The sequence below is a fragment of the Mirounga angustirostris genome, unplaced genomic scaffold, assembly GCF_029215605.1.
Source record: "Mirounga angustirostris isolate CCGP_5_RB_7025 unplaced genomic scaffold, mMirAng1.0.hap1 SCAF_13, whole genome shotgun sequence".
Classification (NCBI taxonomy): Eukaryota; Metazoa; Chordata; class Mammalia; order Carnivora; family Phocidae; genus Mirounga; species Mirounga angustirostris.
The window spans coordinates 54,165,752-54,184,675 of record NW_026991721.1 but is presented as its reverse complement, the minus strand read 5'-3'; the positions used below and the strand labels follow the sequence as shown (position 1 = coordinate 54,184,675).

The 18,924-nt window shown below is 56.3% G+C and overlaps 1 protein-coding gene across 1 annotated transcript in view; it reads right to left on the bottom strand.

Annotated features, from left to right (window-relative positions):
• Positions 1–16,530, bottom strand: part of GDPD5 (glycerophosphodiester phosphodiesterase domain containing 5) — an 82,253-nt gene extending 65,723 nt beyond the window's left edge. The window contains 1 exon segment of the mRNA XM_045894459.3: positions 15,733–16,530. The gene's annotated coding sequence lies outside the window, so the exon portion shown is untranslated.
• Between the last annotated feature and the right edge of the window lie 2,394 nt (positions 16,531–18,924).

Here is an 18,924-nt window from a genome sequence, read left to right as displayed (position 1 = left end):
AGGCCAGTGTAGGAATTACTACTGTTCCCATTTTACAGATGAGGAAACTAAGACTCGGAGGTTAAGTAACTTACCCATTTTCCCAGAGGAGGAAGGAGTAGAACCTCCTACTCTGCACCAGACTGCTTCATGTACACAACCCTCAACCCCAGGCTGGCTCAACTCCCCTTCCCCCCAGATCACAGTCTGGGGCCTTAGAAGAGCCAGCAGGGATGACACCAAGGCACTTCATCCTGAGCCCAGTGCCCAACTGCTGAAGGGAGAGAAAGGAGTGAATTCCACCAGCAGAGCCAGCCTGACCTCCGCCCCAGCAAATGGACTGCCCCCAACCCAGGGAGCCTCTGGCCCCTGCCCAGTTAGGGCAGTCCAGTGGACCTCAGGCGGGGCAGGGAGAAACACTCTGGTCTTGCCTGCACACATGTCAAGAATTCCTGAGAGTCCTTCAGAGCTGGAGGGGAAATGCTAGGTGACTTTGCCTGACATGAACATGAGCAACTCAAGGTCCAGAGAGGAGAAGGACTTGTTCAAAGTCCCACAGTGGAAGAGTCCAGCCAGTCCACAAATGGGGCACCACCAAGTACTGGGGACATGGGGATGAATGTGACGTGGTCTGGCCCTTCCAGATGCTTCCACTCAGCTGGTGTTTAGACCCTCGTGATCTGCCCCAGGCAGCTTCTCCAGCCCCGTCTCCAACAAACCCCCTTTCCTCCCTCTTCCCCCACCACCTTGGCTCCTTACAGTGTCCTGAAGACATACGTAACCCACCTGTTGCCACCTTTCTACCTTTGCTCAGGCTCTTATCTTCCAAGAATGCTCTTCCCAGCTGGCCAGAGCTTGCCACCCCCACAACTCCCACGATAACCTCTGTGCTTCTTTGCAGAGCTTCACTGGAGCTCCCCCACAGCCTGCCCTTGCCCCCTCCCCAGCTCGGGCTGCCAATCCCAGGGGAGGTACTCTTCCCTCCCTCCTTCCCCCTTCTGAGCCTCCCCACACTCCTGCTCTCCCTGACAACATCTGTGCACTCTGCCCAGGGTAAATGCTCCTGGAAGCGGCTCACTCACACCCTTCAGGACCTGGGACTAAAGCCCAGATGAAGTGAGTTTCACGACCACACCCACCACAAAGACCCCTGAAAAATGAGAAGAATTACTTATTCCTTTTAGGGCTTGTATTTGTCTTTCTTTAAAAACCCTTGATGGGTACGGGGAAATGAAATGGAAGGTTCTTAGTCAGACTCGTCTTGGCATTTCCAAATGCTGGCTCTGTGCCTGGCACAGAGTAGATGTCTGAGATACGTTCTGTGGTGGATGAAAGAATAAGAGGATCTCCACCTTGCACTTCCTCCCACTGCCCGAAACTCCACCATTATTACCAATTCCTTCCTGGGGCTAAACCATGCTCCCTGTGATCCTCTGTCGAAATGCACACAGCCCCGGGCAAGAAAGATGCTCTAGCTGGAGGCCTCCTGTACAAAATGGGAAAATAAGGGTTTGCAGATCAGCCGTTCCCAAAGTGTTCCCTTTAGGCAGTGAGTCCCAGACCCTGCTCTGTGACAAAGGACTTGCAGGCCGAAGCAAGCTTGGGAAGGCTGGCTGCACACTGTACCACCTGTTGGGATCCCTAATTTACATCACCACACGTTAAAAGCCCGGAGAAGTCCTGTTCCGATTGATGTGACCTAGCATTTCCCGAATTTGTACGCGCATGCGTCCTAGGACCCTGACCACCCCCTGGAACTAAGGCTCCTGAGAGCACAGTTCGGGAAGTGTGGACTGGATGGAGTGCGCAGATGCACTGCAGGACGAGGTATGGGCACTAAGGGGCGTCTGTGCCGAGGCCACACACCCTTCCCTGCACCGGCCTTTTTACAGAGGCAAGGTCTGACCTAAGCCACCACCAACAATCCTTTGTGACAGAAGCAGAAAATGAAAGGGGCATCATACAGCTTACAAGTGGAGCACAGAGGAAAAGGAACAGGTGACAGGCCAGGCAGGAGACCTGAGTTCCCACTGCAATTCTGTGCTCACCGCTGGTCACTGGACACGAGACCTCGTCTTGCTGAGCTCTGCTTTAGTCATCCACAAAACGGGGCTGATGCTATTCTCAGGGCTGTTGTAAAGACTGTGTGGTAATGCACGCAGAGGCTTTGCAATGTACATCATTCTTGCCCTGCGTGGAGGCTGTGGCCATGTCTGGATTGACCACAAGCCACTGCAGAAGTCCTCAATCAGGGAGGGAGGGACAGTGGGTGGATGGATGGACAGATAGATGGAATGAATCCCTAGTAAGACCCAGAATGGGTCTATTTGAATATGAATGAATGAATGAATGAATGAACGAACGAACCAATTCCAATAAATTCAATTGTCCCACTTCTTAGTCCCCAGCTGATAGAAGCAGTAAATCAGAAAGGACACAGACACACACGCGAGCACGTGTGCGCAAGAGAGAAGAAAGGTACTGGACTGCTGGAGCTGCAGGTCTGTGGGCAGCAGAATGAAGGTCAGGGTGAGAAGAGCCGGAAGCCTACAAAAGCAGACACTCAAGCGGAGCAGGTCAGCAGCTGGGGCCGCTGGGTGCAGGGGCTGGCGGGGCTCAGCACTCCCAGCGAAGCAGTCCGCAGTCAGCGTTCCCCAGACCCATCCCTGAGAGGTTAAGTGTCGGCATTGTGCGGGGGGGGGGGGGGGGGGGGGGGGGGGTAGGGGGCGTGGGGGGCTGGGGGGGTGGGGGGTGGCTGGGGAAGGAAGTGATCTATTCTTTTCACAAAGGTTTCCAACCAAAACTGTTAAAGGGTTGTTTTTAAAGGGGATAAGGGAGCAGAAGGAAACTTTAGGGATACAAGCTTAGCTGCCTGGAAAAATACTTCTTATATTTGTCTACCAACTTATCAACATATTCGTGTGTGAGACAAACATTTTTAAAGTGCCTACTGCGTGCCAGGCAAGTGCTGTTAGGTACGTGGGTGGGGAGGGCGGACTCAGGGCCTCATCAGATAGCATCACACATAGAAGACTGGATAAATGAGGTGTGAGGTCACTTGAGGACAGAAAAGGAAGTGCTGGAGGAAAAAGCCACAGACGGGAAGTCTGGAGGACCAAGCTAAATGACCTCGTGACCTCAGGCAAGCCACCTTCCTTCCCTGAGCCTCCATCTTCCCATCTATAAAGTGGGGTGATACTAAATATCATGAAAACTACTATGTTGCCCCAGGCACTGGACCAGTGGTTACAGACCTTATCCTCTCTGGTGGGCACAGCCAGCCAGACAGCTGTTGCTATTTGTTGTGGCGAATGATTGTCCCTTTCACAGATAAACAAACTGAGCCTCAGCTGGTTACTCACCTGCTCGAGGGCAGAGAGTTGGTGGGAGCTGGAATTTAAGCCCGGGTTTGTGAGATTCCAGAGCTCACCTTTTCCAGCCCTCCCAGAGGAGTCCCAGGCTGCCTCTCACTGATTGCCATGAGAATTCGGTGACACCATGGATATCAAAGTGTTTTAAAAGGTAAACTGTTAGGTATCCAAAGCCAACAAGAAACAAAACTTGATTCTTCCATGAAACCGAACACTGAAGTTCACAGAGGCATTCAGAACTGGCTGCAGCTCAGGACTCCTGGGCTCTTGACCCCTCTGCCTCCTCCATTCCTTGGCCAACTTCTTCCCAGGGCCCCATCCCAGACCAGAAACAGCCTTGCTCATGACCACTTGGCTCCCCTGTGCTCCACCCAGCCAAGGACTGAGAGGGCACACACATTCCAGGTGGAATCAGGGGCTCTGGGCTCCCTCACTACTCCCCACAGACAGGCTGTGGGGCCTCAGGCCAGTCTTCTCATCTCTCTGAGCCTCGGGTTCCCCCCCACAACATAAGGGATTAAAGCAGACTTCATGAGGGAGAAGATATTCTTCAAGGAGGGACTCAAGAAATGTGACTGACCTTTAGTTGGGTGAGTTTAGCTGGGTAGGTAGGAGGAGATCCAGGCTTTTAAAATCCCTGGTTTGAAGAGGAGGGTGCTACCCCACCCACCAGGAATCCCCCATCTAACCTTGAACTCCCTGGCTATTCAGGCTGGGGCCTTTATTGGCACCAGTGGGACCCTAATATGCTGGTTTCCCAGGTTGGCTGGGGCCCAGGTGGGCGGAGAGGTAGGAAAATGGTCTTTAGGTGGAGAACTGAACCCTGGGCACAGACATCCTCACCATGGCCCAGAGAGGTTGCTAACACAGCAAGACAGGTCAAGTGGGTACCAGGACCCAGGCCTCCTAGGCCCAGCTCAGGGCTCTCTGTACTGCCCCAGAGTCAACCCTTTTGGAACATGGATTGAGCACAGAAAGGAAGAACAGTGTGAACAGTCAAGATGATGCACCCCACTCCCCAGTGGTCAGGAGGCGCTGGCCATGGGCCACTAAGCCCCCAAGCCCCAAGGTGAAAACCAACCCCCAGCCGCTCCACCCTCTGCCTCACTCACTGCAGGTACTGATGGGGCACATTTGCAGAGAGGAAGCACTCAGTCCGCCTGAAGGCAGAAGAAGGTTCCAGTTACAGCACAATGGATCTAAGTTAAACACAAGAAAGAACTTCCTGAGGTGGCATTAAAAATGGACCGAGGGAGCAGGATGAGGATGACTGTGGAGCATCCTCTAACACAGGAGGTATGATCTCATCCAGTAGGTCATTTTAGCTGTGAAACAGGCCTGCAAGGTAAGAGCTGCTGCCCTCGTGTCCTAGGTGAGTAACTGAGGCTTCTGAGAGGTGGAGTGACCTGCTCCGTGTCTTCCAAGTTCTGATCAAAGGAGGCAGAGCTGGGCCTCGCGGCCAGGACAGACTCGAAAGCCCGCACAGCTCCCTTCTCAGGGAGGCCTCTGAGGATCAAGGCCCTACCACACCCACCATGGGCATCTCACCGCCCCTCCTCAGATGCCCGGGGCGAGTTGCGGCAGATGCACAGTGTTCCTGTCAGGGAGGAGGGAGTGCTCGGGGGGGGGGGGGGGTGCAGCTGCAAAGAAAGGGCCCTGCGCCCCAGGCCTGCCCAGCTACCCCCAAGACGCCATGCACTGGGGGCCTCACAGGCGTCGTCCATGCCTTGTACCCCAACACATCTTCCTTCTGACCATGCCTCCAGCTCCCCGCTTGGCAGGAACCCCACATTCTCCCCAAATCCCACACCTGCGCCCCCCATCACAGGGCCCCGTAGTGCTGGCCCAGCACCCCCTGCATAGCCTGTCCCAGGCCTGCCTGCCCCCACGCTCCCCTCACCTGGTCTTTAGAGGCTCCCTGGAGCCACGTGAGCTCCGAGTGGTGTGGTCCGTTCTGGGTGTTAGGGGCCAGGACTGCCCCCTGAGCCACCAATGGCTGCCCGACTCTACAGAGAGCAGGCCACTGAGCTCACCTGACACCAGCCTACCCATAACCTTTGCCTCACCCCGGAGATTAGACTGTCCCTGGCAAGGCCACCCCGGAAGCCACCTGCAGCCTGATTCGGGGGATGAGGCATGGACCGAGGCAGGCCCCTCGGCTCCCTGACTTCTCTGCAGCAATGGGGCGGAGGAGAAGGTGGACTCCTCCGGCCACACTCGGCACTTCGCATGGCACTGCCCCAGCCCTGTAAGTACTTACCCCATTCCACAGACGGGGAAATGGAGGGTCAGAGAGGCCAAGCCACCTGCCTGCCGTCAAAGAACCGATACGAAACTGAGCCAGGATTCAAACCCAGGTCTGCCCGAATCCAGAAGGCAAATGTTTTCCCCCTACATGACTCTCCCTTTGAGTCCCTGCTGTGCGCTCTGCGAGCTGCAGGCCCTATCCGCTGCTCCCCTCGGGCCATGCCTCCTTTCCCATCCAATCTGGCCCAGCGGAGGTCCTAGCCTACCTTTAGGACTCATTTCAAACACCCGCTTTGCCATGAAGCCTCCCTGATTTCTCTCATTCTCCTCTGAGCTCCTGTTTTCTCCTCTGCCTCCTGCGCATGGCTGCCCAGCCTGCCCATGAGGAACAGAACTGGCCTGTGTCCTGACCACTTGCCTCTACCCCTCGCCCCCCAAGGGCTCCTCCATGGCAGGGACAACCCAACCCCTCTTTTGGTACAGATGGGACTTGGGGGCACAACTTGGGAACATCCAGTCCAACTGCTTTCTGTCACAGATGGGGAAACTGAGGCTTGATAGAATGAGAAGCCATTTCTCACAGGACATGATTTGCAGGCGAGGATGGGGTGGGGCGGGGAGAGTCGACAGGTGAGTGTCCACAGTGTGGCCGGGCTGCACGACACTATGATAGCCTTGTCACTGGAGCAGAGTCTAGACTGAGGGCGGTGACAGTCCCCGTCCTCTCCCTAATGGTCCAGCCACACCGTGAACTCTGGGCTCCCACTGTATTATTTGTGATCACAGCAAAGGCTACCATTTCCTGGGCACTCCCTGCTCACCAGGCACCGTCCCGGGGCCTGCACGTTTACTCACTCATCTGGTCTTCACAGCAACCCTGCGTACTCTGTTACCCCCATTTCACAGCTGAAGAAACCAAGGCATAAGAGATTAAGGGGTATACTATGTAGTTCTCCAGGCTTTTATGGTGGAGTCAGGATTTCAGGAAAGTCTGGTTTCAGAGCCTGTGTTCTACCCACGACTTCACACTGCCTAACAAAGAGGGACAGAGACACAGGCCGTTCAGGTGATCAGGCTAGAGAAAACTCAGAGGACCAGTTGGAGTGGAGCCGGACAGATTGGCAGACTTGGTAGGCAGCGGCCTAGGCGCCAATCTTAAAGGGGGACTAAGGCCCCTCTGGTAAGGCAGGGATGGAAAGATAGGCCCCCCCAGAGCTCCTCTCTCCGGGAGGATTGTGGCAGTTGGAATGCTCTGGTTCGTCTTTGGTGTGGGGGCTGAGATCCCCTTCAGAAGGGGGATGCTCAAGAAACAACATATGATCCTTAAACTGCATCCTGAGGAGGGTGGGTCCACTGGACTCCATGGCTTTTGACCATGCCTTCTGTTTGCCACTCCAGGCCCACTCCCCACGCTGCGTGGGGACGGGGAGGCTGATCCTCGTGGGCTGCACTGGGCTCTGTGCCACTTGGCTTCTGGGTAGGTTCACCCACTGGGAAGCCCCAATGCGAGATTGGAGGAAGGAAGAGAGATAGTTGAGGCTCCCCCCTGCAAAGCCGGGTCTTCGGGGTTGCCTCCCTATACCGCGGGCCACAGCCCCGGTCCCCATCACTGGCCACTTCCTCCCCCGGCCACTTCAGCCCACTTCAGTCCTGGGCGGTAACTGCTCCAGGGGCTGTGAGCTCTGAGTGTTGCCCACTGCTTTATGGGTCTGCCACACCCCTACTTCTCGCTGAGGAGCTCACCTGGGGCTGAGACGCCCTCCCTGGCAGGGCCAGAGCCGAGGAGACCAAACCACCGTGAGCAGCCTTCTCCCTGAACAGCCCTTAGAGTCACCTCTAAATGCACAGGGAATGAATGAGGAAAGCAGGGCAGCTATGGGGATGTTGCTACGATTACTGAGCACCAGGCCTCCACCATGGCAGCCTGGGCCTGGCCCAGCACATGGAGCCCGCTGCAGGCAGGGGCGGGACCAGGCCAGTGAAGGGAGGACCAGGAGGCAGCGTTCGGCTCCGAAGGAGGACAACCGAGGGCAGTCTCTGAGTGCTCACTCTGCAGGAGGCACCGAGCGCTTCGTTCACTTCTCACAACAGCCCAAGAAGGACGTCCTATTTATGCATTTTCCAGAAGAGAAAATCGGTGCTCACAAAGCTGAAACGACACACCCAGGGTCATATCGCCCGTGAGTGACAAAGACGGGGCTCAAATGCAAGTTTTTTGGCCTACAAAACCCATGCTGGTAACTACCTCGAAATAATTTCATTGAACTGGCTTCCAGCAGAGGCAGCTCACTTAAATGGGGTCAATTATTGGTGAGGGCCAGATAGATGCCTCCAATGTCTCCCCACGACCCTCCCCTAGATGGAAAAAAACAAAACAAACAAACAACAACAACAACAAAAACCCTTCTGACATTCTTCAGTTCTCCCAGGTGGGACAGGGCCCCAAGCGGGCGGTGCAGCTGGGTGTCCAGGTTGGAAAAACAAGCAGATTCAGACAAGGCTTCATTGTTATGGAGGGCCTGGCGCTTTGGCCATTAAAACAAATCCCAGCAAAACAAAATGCTTGCTGCCTTGTCTTATCTCTTAGAGCAGGGGGGCAGGTAAGGACTCCAAGACAGGGTGTTGATCCCTCCTCACACCTCCATCTAAGAGACCCAGCGTCAGGTGGCTGGGGCAGGAGGAGCACCACGGGGGGGGGGCGGGGGGCGGGGGTCCAGAGTCTGACTGTGACCTTCTCCTGCACACTGCTGACTCGTCAGTCAGGCATCGCGCTGGTGCTTTGTGTATGTGGCCGCCTGCAGTCTCTACAGCCCTTCCAGAGAAAGATGATTGGTTCTCCGATTTTCAGATTGAAGATACCGAGGCTCAGAGAAGATACCAAGCAGGGAGCAGAGGAGGGTTGGAACCCAGGCTTATCAGACTGCAAAGTCTTCCCACTCCTCCATTTCTCTGGGCAGGGAGCTCCCGGGGAGAGCAGTGCCCCAAAGGAGGGAGCAGCCTGGAAGCAATGAGCTCCTGCTCATAGGGGTGTCCAGGTATCCTCCGGAGGATGCTGAAGATCGCAGGCCACAGAGGGTGGTGGCTAATTGTCAAGCCTGGGGAGCTGACATCACTCGGGAAGCTTTAAAAATTCCTAATGCCTCGGTCTTTGGCCCAGGTAGGACTTGTGAAAGTTTCCTAAATGATCCTAGCGTGCAGCAAAATTTGAGCGCCATGGGCCCAGATGCCCTCTAGAGCCTCTCCCACCCCACAAGCTCCCCGTCTGCCTCTTGAAAAAGAGAAAGGCTTTATTACTCAGAGCCCATTTTACAATAAGGGGTGAGGTCGTGTCCTCAAGGCCCCACAGCCAACCACGAGCACAGGCAGCCCCAGGGACCCCTGATTTCAGGGTGTCTCAGGGGCAAATTCCTTTAAGATACTTGGGGATGGGGCGCCTGGGTGGCTCAGATGGTTAAGCGTCTGCCTTCGGCTCAGGTCATGATCCCGGGGTCCTGGGATCGAGTCCCGCATCGGGCTCCCTGCTAGGCGAGGAGCCTGCTTCTCCCTCTGCCTCTGCCTCTCTCTCTCTCATGAATAAATAAATAAAACATTAAAAAAAAAAAAAAAAAAAGATACTTGGGGATCCTGGCTCTGTCAGTGGAAGAAAACTTTCTCTTTGAGCCTCTTGGGTGGGAGGGTGAGACAAATTCTTCACAGCCTTTTTTCTTTTAATAGAGTCCACTTATTTAAAAACTAAACAGCCACAGGATTAATGCTGGAAGACCGACCACCTCTACCTGTGGGTGTGCTGTGGAAGTGAGAAGATAAAACAATTCTGAGCGAGGCCTGTTTATTCTTTTCTATAGGAGATTTGTCCCAGGCCTGGGAAGAGCTGAGACTCTCAGACAGCCCACAATTCCTCCCCACCTGTCTTCCTCGTACCCTCAAAGCAGAATGTCACAGATGGCGAGACAGCGTGTGTTGGTGGGAAGAGGGAAGCCTGTGGGGTCCAGCAGATTTGGCTTCTGCCCAAGCTCTGCCCCAGCCAGCTCCCCTGGGACAGGAGCCTCTCCTCTCTGAGCTCATTTAATTCCCAGTGCTGACCCCACAGGGAAGTGCATGGCGCCATGGTCCTTGTGTGTGTTTGTGCACATGTGTGGTTAAATGATACGTTCACACTCAGCTCTGGGGGCACCACCTCCAGGAAGCCTTTCCTGACACCCTCCCCACCCAGCACTGGACAACCCCAGCCCCCAGCCTTCCCTGCCACATTCTGTCCCATGCTATGTTGTCATTGCTCCTGTGTCCTCCCCTCCCTCTCAGGCCATTCATTCATTCATTCCACAGAGCACCTGCCCTTTCCCTGGGATTCCATCCATAGGCCCTTCCTGATCTCTGTCAAACTCCCTGCTGGATGCTGGGGATAGAGCTAACAATAGCAGGCATCGAGTACTTGTTGCGTGCTAAGTATTTTTCTAAGTGCTTTATACTTATAGTTCATTGACTCCTCACCCCAACCTTATGCACCAGGTGCTATAATTGTCCCCATTTTACAGACAGGGACACTGTGACCCAGAGAGGTTAAATCACTTGCCCAAGTCACATGGGTAATAAGTACATGCGCTCAGGCTGTGGTTTGAGCATGACTCTTAACACCAGCCACAAACATAGATGGGACGGGCCCCACCCCAGGAGCTCACGCTTCACAACTTGGAAGTTTTGTATGTGTGCTTACTTGTTTAATGTCTGTACCCTGCCCCCCAGGCCAAAATCTCCAATCAAACTACATTTTGGATGCGCACGTGTGAGGCTGAGAGAGACAGAGAGACCGGAAACAGACCAAATGAACACTGGTTCCCTTTAAGGAAGGACTCACTCTCTGCCCAGCGTCTGTTACCTGTAGGACCCAGGCGGCCCCTCCCAACTGGGCCCCTGCTGCTGCGAACGCCTGAGAAGAACCGGGTCCCTGGCCATCCCGGTGCCACCCCCTGTCCAGAACTTAGCTCCGGGCCCTCCATGTCTCACTGCTGCCTGTCCACGGGGAAGGCACGGGAACCCCAGCTCTCTGACACAGACTTTTCCCCAGGACTCTGGGAAGTCCTTCTGCCCCCCGCCCCCCAGCACACCCTCCCTCTGGCATCACTGGCTGGACTCTTCAATCCGCTTCTTTCCGAGTCACTCCCTCATGGGGCTACTGAGGGGACAGGGGAGTGGACTCAGGCTGACCGAGCAGCCCCTGTGTGCCAGGCCTGGCTGGGCCCCTCCCTTCTGTCATCTCATTTAGCAACCCCCCCAACACTGTTATTATCAGCCCCGTTTTACAGGGAAGGGACCAGAGGTACAGAGGTTGAGCAGCTCACCCAAGGTGCCGCTTGAACTGCCTCCCCTGACTAGGGGGTCGCTACTTTGTGCCAGGCGCTCAGTCAGGAGGGGAGAACAGGAGTGGCAGAGAATCTAGTTCTGACAGGCTGGCAAGGGAAACAGGCCTACACAGCCCCCCTCCGCAGACCATAGTCTGTGAGTGAGGGCTGTGGATCTGCAGAGAAGGAGGCTCAGATTCCGCCTGCTTGGGAGGAGTCGTGGAAGCTTCTAGGAGGAGGCATCTTCGGGTGTGGCTAGAAGCCTCACTGCTCTACTCCCGTGACCACCACAACAGGAGGAAGGGCAAGCCTTGGCCTCCAAAATGCTGGTGCCCGGTGAGTACTTGTCACCACCTTGGCGGCCGCGAAAGAAGAAGAAGGAGCTGCCTGGCCAGCTGCCCCGCCGATGACCCCACTGTGGCCCTGCCAACCTGGCCTGGCCCCACCGGCTCCCAATCACAGGGTCTTGTCTGGCCGGCTAGTGACCGTTCTGCCCACAGCCCAGGCCGCCGCCCTCCTTCAGGGGAGGCAGCAGCTAACTACAGAGGCTGCTGGCCCCGACAGTGGCCAGGCCAAAAATCACAGCTGCTCGTCACACCACATCCTCTGGCCCGGATTGCTGTCGTCTCCTCCTCTACCTTCCAGAGTCACAGAGGACACTGCAGAAGGCTGCAGCTCTGGGGGCTCAGACACCACCCCACTCACCACAGACATGGGCAAACAGGACCACAGAGGGGGCCTGAGTCACCCCTAGTCACACAGCCGGGGCCTGGACACCTGGTCCTTCCCTAGCCTTGAGAAGAAGACTCATTTCCAGCCGTGTTACATGCGAAGTATGCTCTCGAGGTACTCGGGTAAAGTTGAGGAGACAGGACATCTATTCAGTGGCAGATAGGAGCTTGTCTAGCTGTGTGACCTTGAACAAGACAATGTACCTCTCTGAGCCCAGTTTCTGGGTGATAACATTGCTACCTCCCAGAGTTGTGAATGAGAGTGTCTATATAGTGCTTAGCACAGGGGCGCCTGGGTGGCTCGGTTGGTTAAGCGTCTGCCTTTGGCTCAGGTCCTGGGATCGAGTCCTGCATTAGTCTCCCCACTCAGCAGGAAGCCTGCCACGCCCCCTGCCTGTGCTGACAAATAATATCTTTATAAAGTGCTTAGCACAGTAGCTCATAGTGAGTACTCAAGGGCATTAGCTACTGTTAATATCATCAGCATAGTGTTATAAGTATGGAGATATTCTACTGACTGTAAAATGTGATGCAAGGGTAGGTATTATTTATTACTATTCCTGTGGGGTGTTAAAAATTCAGAGATGTGACCAGAGGGTTAGATAATCCAGGGATGTTTCTGGGGGAAATTATGACCCAAGTTGGGCCTAGAGAGACAGGGAGGTGAGCAAAGCAGCAGCAAAGGGATAGCGATGGGGCTCCACGGGATAGGGCTAGGCGATGACAGGACAGGTGATGAGCAGTAGGCCAGAGGTCCATGCAGTGGCTGTGCTGGGCAAGGCCTTGAATGCACAACAAAGGGGCCTGGTCTTCATCTTGCAAGCAAGATGAAGATGGGGACTCCATAACGCTTTCTGAAATGTGAATTCCGTCTGACATTCAAGGCCCTGGCCACCCACCCCTCTTCTCCACACCCCTCGCTGAGCCCACACACCCCAGTATGACTACCCCAGAGTTCTCCCCGCCGCTCTGCTTACTACACCATCTCATCTCCCCTGCTGCTAGCCCACCCCACGTTTCACGTTCACAGTGAAGCACCCTTTCACCAAGTACCCATCATGCCATGTGCTTTACATACATGACCCATAACTACACTTACTTTACAGAGGAGGAAACAGGTCTGGCAGGGTCAGTGTCTTGCTCACCGTCTCACATAGGAAGTGGCATAGCCACGATTCCACCTTGAACCGATGTCGGGACCCCTACTCTCTATAGCAAGTTGCCTCTTGTCCCAGCCCAGACACCTTTCTCCTTGATGATGCCTTCTGGGTTACTCCAGTCCTCAAGGGCCTCTCCCTGCCAGCCTCCACCACCCATTTGGAATCAGAGGCCCGCAGCTTGATCCTAGCTCATCTGGCTTGGTTTCCATTGCTTCCTGTGGGTCTACCTTGCCCCCACCCCCAACAGGAAAAGAGCCAGGGTTGATAATAGGTCACTTTTTTCCTGTCCTGTCCCCCTCCCCCCATATCCAAGACTTCTTATACCACTGATAGGACCCCACCCACCTGCTCTGGCGGGGTTCAGAAGCTCAGCTGAGCACAGAGCAATTTCCCCCAGCCTGCCTCCCAGCTCATGAGGGGAGCCATAAATTATTCACTGCACCTTTGTGCCTAGGGAGGCCAGACAATGGGCCACAGAGGGAATGAGCACTAGCTCCCCCCAACCCCAGAAGCCAACAGCCCTGGGGTGAGGGGGTCAGAATCTAGAGCCCCTTACCAGGGTCCCCAACAGATTCTAGAGGGCTGTGGGACAGGGAAGCAGCCAGGGGAGCGTGACCCAGGAGTCCCAGCTGAGCAAACCCAAGTCTGTGAGCCTGCAACCGAGCTTTCTAATCTAAGGCAAGCCTGAGAATTTCCTGGTCAAAACTCAAGCTTCCTTCCTTTATAGGGAAGGAAATAGGTATTTGGCCAAGCACTATATATTTATATCTCATTTCATCCTCATAACAACCTTGTAAAGGAGAAATTCTAATTTACAGAGAAGCCAGAGCTCTGAGGAGTGAATTGCTCTGCCCAGCACCACATGGTGAGTGGGAAGCAGAGCAGATTCACGCCCACCTGGTCTGTCTGACTTCACGCGGTCTGTCTGCGCTGTTTAGCCCACCCAGTTGGGAGCTAGTCGCCCCACTGCCTTTTCCATCTGGGTAACTTCCAGAGCACCTGGCATGATCGACTAAGTTTCTGAAGCAAACTCAAAGACCCTGGGCACGTGGCTCCATCGCTCTGCGCCTCAGTTTCCCACACGTGGTAGCCATTGGTAACAAGCCCATTCTTGGCAGACACGAAAATCTCTAGAGCACTTGACAGTTTGCCAGGTGTGATGGCCCATTATCTGAGCAGGTAACACACAGCCTGCCTTGACCCCATTTTCCAGGTGAGGCTTGGAGCCATGGATGCATCAGAGAGGTCCCAGGTGCTCCCCAACCCTCATTCTGCCTCACTCCAGGTTCCAGGTTCTTTCCACCACACCATGAAATGAGATCACAGGTGTGAAATTATCTCACCAAAGAGGAGCTTTGTTTAGATGCAGGGGTTATTATGAGAATTTGAATCCTCACCGATGGGAGTGGGGGGAATCCCAAGCCCCTCAGTTACCTTCTCTTCTGGTGCCCCCAACCCCTCCAGCCCCTGCAACTGAGCTTCCAGCCTTCAGCTGACCTCTCTACCTTCCTCTACCTCCCAGGGGCTTTCCAAGGTGGTTCCCCTAGACTCCAGGAAGCTGGGCACAGCAGGGATTAACTAGTCCCAGCCAAGGCCACGGGGCTCAGACCAAGGCCACATCCCCTCCCCCTCCCGACTCAGAACAAGAACCCACAGAGTTCATGCCAACCTATCTTTCACAACACCCCTCTTTTTGCATAGCCCCCCCGGGGGGGGGGCAACAGAAGGAGCCCCTGCCTGGGAATCCAGACTTATGGGACTGTGCCCCCAGACCTGCAGCCCCAGCCTTGAGACCTTGAGCAAGCCCCTCCTCTCTGGGGCCAGAGGTGTCTGGCAAGTTTCCCTGCCCAGGAGAAGCTGAGGTCGGACCTTCAGTCTGGGCCAAAGGCAATAGGGCTGCTGGCTTGCCTTGGGCCCCAGCAACAACCACACGGACTCTCAAAGCAGCCTCAGAAGTGGTCACCGTGACCTCACATCAGGGGTGGGAAAACCCCAGCCACCCACCCAGAAGATGCTAACTGGGAGTAGATACATTGAAGGATATTTGGGAAGGTTTTCGAAAGCATACTTCTGGCTCAACCACTTACTTACTTTAGGCCCCAGGGCAATTGGCACCCCCCACCCCCCAGCCTCCCATGTCCCATGGATAATGTGAAGGATGGGAGCTGGTGAGTGCTGAGAGGCCTCACCTCCCCAGCTCTGATGGGCTCTGACTTGGGGACCTCTAGAGTGAGTTTTCCCAACATGTAAGCAGCAACTCAGGATGCCATGGTGTCTTAGGGACCCTAGAGACTGGCACACGGGCAAGGGGCCAAGGCTCCCTGGTTTCTGGCCCACAAGGAGGGAAGCTGTGGAACTGGGAAGCTTCTCACTTCTGCCCTCAACTCTGGGTCCGTGACTTGGCCATGGAGTGGGAGGGAAGGATACCAGAGGAAGCCACCTCCTGGGCCTCAGGGATCAGCTCTGGATGCCCCAGTGGCCCCACCTTGACCCCTCCCCATCGCCTCCTGCCTGGCGGCTATCCACTTCCTTTCTCTCTCCCTTCCCTGCTTCTTCCCCTCTCCACCCTAACCCTCCGACCCATGCTCATCCCCAGAGTGAAAGAGCAGGGTCACTCAACCCCGCTGAGCCTCAGCTTCCCCATCTGTAAGAGCGCATAACAATACACAACACCTTTTTATCTCACGGAGTTGCAGTGAGCGGTACAGGAGGGACCATTTGCGCAAGGGTGGGGCGCGGAGCCGCACACAATGGGCGCTCAATAAGTGCCGGTTTTCTCCCTTCCCCCGCCCTCTCCTACCCAGCTCCAGCCCCAGCTAGTGGCCGGTACACGCCCGCGGCTGGCCCCGGCGCTGCCCCGTTGGGGTCGAAGGCCGCCCTTGCCCGGCATCCGGGGCTCTCTCACCTGCAGCTCTCGGCTCTCGCCGGCCGCTGGGCCAGGGGGGGAGCCCTGTGCTCCCTTCTTCGGGGCAAGCGCTGAGCCCCTCGCCTGAGGCGGCAGAAAAGGTGGCAGCTTCGGCTCGCAGCACCAGCTCGGTCCGGCTCAGTCCGACTGCCCAGCCCGCCTGGGACTCCTCACGGGGCGCTGGACCCGGGCCGGGGCTTCCTGGGCGTTCGCACGGTCCCAAGTCGGAAACACCCGGCGAAGGCAGCTAAGGGTTCAGGTCTCGGGAGCCCGAGGCTGGGGGCTTCTGGGCTCCTTTGCACTCAGTCGGGGGCCTGTTGGGCACCTGCCTTAAGCCGGGTCTCAGGCGGAGGGCTCCGACACACACTATAGAAAGGCTGGGAACAAGCCCGCAACCATGGACCCGTATGGTGGGCCAGGAGCGTCCCGCCCGGGTGCACTGGATCGGGTCGGGGGCTCAGGGCGTCCCCGCCACAACGCCCGGGATCGCGGTGCTGGGAGCGTCCCGGCGCAGAACCCCTGGCTGGGACAGGCGGGGCAGGGCAAGGCGCTGGCGAGGACGCTCGCAGCCGCGGCGGCCGGAGCCCGGCGGGGAAGTCTTCCCAGGTCTGGACTCTGCTCGCTCTGCAAAATGGGGCGGACTTCGGCGCGGCGGCTGACTCCGGAGCTCCGGGCCGCGGCTCCACTTCCTCCTCTTCCCCCTCGGCTCGCCCGCGGCTCGCTCAGCCCCGCGCGGCAGCCGCTGCCACCCCCGCTGCTGTCATCCCCGCTGCCCACCCCCACCGGAGCTGCAGCCCGAGCCGGAGCCGAGCCCAGCCGAGGCAGCGCCGCCCAGCGCCCGAGCGCCCGCCGGCGCGGCCCCGTCCGAAAGGGGCGGGGTCAGCCGACGCCCCGCCCCCGCCCGGGCCACGGGCAGGGGGCGGGTACGCCCCAGATCCCCTCCTTCGACCCCGCGAGTCGGGCAGCAGGAGCCAATGGGAGAGCGGGAAAAGAGCGGCGCTCTGCGGAACGTGTACTCTAGCCCGGGGAGGGCGGGGCAGACAGGGAAGAGGTTGCGGCTGGGGAGAGGACAATGGAGGGGTGGGGGTTTGTAAAGAGTGGAACAGGGTACAGGGTCACCTGGGGACCCAGATGATGGGAGAGGCTATGACGGCTGGTTTGTGTGGGATGGAGGCGTGGGAGCTGCCGTGTGTTGGGGAGTGGGGAGTCCGGAGGTAAGAACAGGGGTTGGGGTCGGAAAAGAAGCAGGATGGAGGTGAGGTGGGGTTATTCGTGGGTAGTGGAGTCTCCAAGGGATAGGGGAGCTCTCGGGGGTGGTGGGACAGCGCCCTCGCAGTACTCTCCCCGCCCCCCCAGCTTCTAGGGCTCAGCGCGCGGAGGTGAACGTTGGAAGCTGTGAAATACTCAGATTTCAGGAAGCGGTGAAAAACAAGTTTTTGAAAATAAAGAGCGGATCTTTACTTTCTTTCTTTTTTAAGAGCGGATCTTTTTTCAACATTTCCCCCTTCCCAGCGCCCATCCGCGGGAGAGTCAATGTCAGTTTTTAGAAATACGAAGTCAAAAGCAGTGTGTGAAGATAACACACACACGCATACACGCTCTTCTTGAATAATGACGTATCTGCCGTCTGCCCCAGCCCTTCCCCTCCCTTCTCCCCTCCCCTTCCCTCCCCCAGCGCCCTGGGGCAGGAGCTGTGTCTGATTATCTCCAAGAGTCCCCAGCCGACTGCACAGGGCAGGGCACAGGGCAGGCGTTGGAGATTTTTGATGTATGAATGAATGAGTGTTGATGTGCCGCTGGGGCCATGTGAAAGCCACTAACTGGTCTGGGGAGCAAAGGAATGGAGGCTGCACAGTACAGCTTTTCTGTAAGCCTTACATCAACCTTACACAGTAGGTACCCCATTTCACTGAGGAGGACACCAAAGCACAGAGAGGCCAAGTGATGTTCCCAAGACCATATGCCAGGCACAGGATTCTATCCACTCATCAATCACTTTCTAGGGCAGAGCTGTGTGGCTTTGACCCGGTTACTTGACCTCTCTGAGCCTCTGGTTCCTCATCTGTAAAAGGGATATAAAGATGCTGCTACTTGGCAGGGACTGGGCAGGCACCAGACTTCAAAAGGTGGAGGGAAAGGTATTCCTAGCAGAGGAGACAGCATATGCAAAGGCAGGAGTCACTCCTGGGGATCCCTGGCCTATTCTGGAGGATTAGGAGAGGCTTCCAGGAGGAAGTAACACGCAGGCACAGGCCAGAAGTAGGGGTTAGCTAGGTTGGGGGGGGGAACCTCAGGAAATGGACAGTGCTCTGGGCAGAGAAGCCCGCCTGGGCAACACCCTGGAGGTGAGGGAGAGCATTCCTTCATTGAAGAACCCACAGTTCAGGGTGACTAGAGTTCCCAGGGAGGGAAGAGCAGACCTGATGGGAAGACAAGAGTCTGGTGGGGCCAGACAGGAGGGAGTTCAGACTTTCTTATAAGGGCCAAGAACTCTCTTGGGGTCTCCCTCATGATCCCCAACCCAGCAGGGTTATTCTGAGGCCCCAGCCCGGACTCACTGGTTGTCAGAGTGGTGCCCGGGAAGTTTTTGAGCCAGGCATTGATATGGGAAAGACTTTGTAGGGAAACCAGGTAGCATGAAAACACTTAAAGCCCACAGGAGACAAACGCTCTGGGGCCTACACAGTGAAGGGTTGGAGTCCTCAGTGAGGTCTGGGCCCAGAGGCTCTGCCTCATCCCCTCTTGAGAGTGCACCAGCCTTAGCGTCTAGTTGGAAGAACAAGGAAGAGGGTGAGCTGGAGGCAGAAGTCCAGGCTCGGGGGAGGGAGCACCCTCTCTTAGCCAAGTCCAGGGGTTGGGGTGGGGAGTTTGGTCCCAGGAAGCTCACACTGGTGACTGTGGCAGGACTGGGAGGAGGCTATTTTGCTAAGAAAACTTTGACTTCTTCCTCTGCTCGGAATCTTCTGTGGCTCTCAGTGGCCAGCATGATCAAGTCCTAAATCCCTAGTCTGGTGTTAGAAGCCCTCCATTATTGCTCTCTGCCAACTTCACCAGCCTCATCTCCCAATCACTTCCCTCTCCCCTTGTACTAAACTTCTCTCAGCTCTGTGCACAAGCATGTTGCAATCTGTCCCTTCCATGGGGTTGCTCTTACTGTTCTCCTTGCCTGGGACCCCATATTCCTTTTCTCTC